At 43.7% G+C, this 2,376-nt stretch overlaps 1 protein-coding gene across 2 annotated transcripts in view; it reads right to left on the bottom strand.

Moving 5' to 3' along the window:
* Positions 1–1,873: 1,873 nt before the first annotated feature.
* Positions 1,874–2,376, bottom strand: part of mapk8a (mitogen-activated protein kinase 8a) — a 10,708-nt gene continuing 10,205 nt past the window's right edge. For both annotated transcript variants that reach the window (XM_076286281.1, XM_076286282.1), the window contains exon 12: positions 1,874–2,376. This exon is cut by the window's right edge and continues 210 nt beyond it. The gene's annotated coding sequence lies outside the window, so the exon portion shown is untranslated.

Raw genomic sequence — 2,376 nt, forward strand, 5'->3', positions numbered from 1 at the left:
CTGATCTTTTTGATCTTTTTTACCATTCACCTGGAAACAGGAAGTCGGTTTGGTCTTCCCTGTAAAAAAGAGTGAACGTCTGTTGTCTCTTCCGTTTGACCCGAAGAGTTTATTGGTTTAAACAAATGAATTAACTGTTGTCTTACCCAAAAATAGTTTGTTGGTCTAAAAGAGTTAGTTTATTATGCTCCTTTAACCAAGAGTCAAAAGAGTTGGTTTTCTGAACCAGAATACTGTTTGTGTGTGCGTGTAAAGAACAAGACTGCAGGCAGACTTCATGCTCAGTTGTTTATTCCACGGTGCGGATGAACACTGCTAATGACCTGTTCTAAAGCATCACACACGGTTCCAAGCATTCTCAGATGGTTCTAAAGCATGTCACACGGTTCCAAGTGTTCTCAGATGGTTCCTAAGCATGTCACACAGTTCCAAGCATTCTCAGATGGTTCTAAACCATGTCACACGGTTCAAAGTGTTCTCAGATGGTTCCTAAGCATGTCACACGGTTCAAAGTGTTCTCAGATGGTTCTAAAGCATGTCACACGGTTCCAAGTGTTCTCAGATGGTTCTAAGGGTTCTAAGGGTCATCGAATGCAGCGACCAGTACTGGCCTCACACACACACACACATCTGTACAGTTTCTCTTATGTTCCCTGTCACACACACACACATCTGTACAGCTTCTCTTATGTTCCCTGTCACACACACACACACATCTGTACAGTTTCTCTTATGTTCCCTGTCACACACACACACATCTGTACAGTTTCTCTTATGTTCCCTGTCACACACACACACACATCTGTACAGTTTCTCTTATGTTCCCTGTCACACACACACACACATCTGTACAGTTTCTCTTATGTTCCCTGTCACACACACACACACATAGCTCAGACACACACACACCTCACAGACACTCAAACGATCTTGACCGTGAGGACCACCTTCTAATCTGGGCGTTACTGCATCGCACTGCATTCCAAAGAAACGCATTAAAATAATAAGCTCATAAATAAATAAATAAACAAATATAGCGTAATGTAGAAGAGACAAGACATGCAGCACCTCATCACACACACACACACATGTGCAGCACCTCAAATCTCTCTCACACACGTGTGCAGCACCTCAAATCTCTCTCGCACACACACACACACACACACACACACGTGTGCAGTACCTCAAATCTCTCTCTCACACACACACACACACGTGTGAACCACCTCAAATCTCTCTCGCACACACACACACACACGTGTGCAGCACCTCAAATCTCTCTCTCACACACACACACACACGTGTGAACCACCACAAATCTCTCTCGCACACACACACGTGTGCAGCACCTCATCTCACACACTCACACACGTGCAGCACCTCATCTCTCTCACACTCACACACACATGTGTGCAGCACCTCTGGGAGCTGTGAAGGAAGAGCAAAAGCAGGATAAAGAGTGCACACACACACACACACACGCACACAGACATACACACACATACACGTATACATACGCACAAAGACATACACACACATATGTATGACACATCAAGCTCAGCTCTACTACACACACACACACACACACTCTTTCAGACCCGGCACTCTTCCTGCATGACAGAATAATACTCAAGGCTGCTGAAGTGGATGTGGCATGTTTGGAGAGACGCTCATGGCACACGATAGACACGCGCACGCACACACACGCGCACACACAAACACACGTACTTGCACGCACACACACACATACTCACACGCACACACACACACATGTACTTGCACGCACACACACACACATACTCGCACGCACACATACACACACACACACATACTCACACGCACACATACACACACATACATAAACACACACACACACAATCGATTGTGAATAAAAAAAGCAGCATTGAAAGGTGAGAACATAAAGCTGTATAAAAATAATCCCCCTCAGACTCAGCTCTGGTTTAGAAACGCAAGACCATGATCAGTTAACCATGACTCTTTAACACACACACACACACACACACACACACACACACACACACACACACACACACACACACACCGATAGAACTTAAAGCCTGTATCATCCTCTAGAGATCTGATCTATGAAAATTACAGACCACCTTAAGACATAGCAGACCACCTTCAGAAAGACAAGTCCACCTTAAGAACATTGGGACCACCTTAAGAAGGAGCAGTCCACCTTAAAATCAGTCCACCTTAAACTCCTCCAGTTCAGATGGCCAATCACTGTGCATTACACAATGCTCATAGAAATGACATCAAATCAAACCAAAGTAAATAAATAATAAAAAAAACAAAACAAAATATATTAATTAATTACATGAAATCATTCTAAATCAAAATAGGAAAGCC

This window comes from Alosa pseudoharengus, unplaced genomic scaffold (genome assembly GCF_046254945.1).
Source record: "Alosa pseudoharengus isolate Yale_2024_CS ecotype anadromous, Long Island Sound unplaced genomic scaffold, YU_APseudo_1.1 YU_APseudo_1.1_scf_15, whole genome shotgun sequence".
NCBI lineage: Eukaryota > Metazoa > Chordata > Actinopteri > Clupeiformes > Clupeidae > Alosa > Alosa pseudoharengus.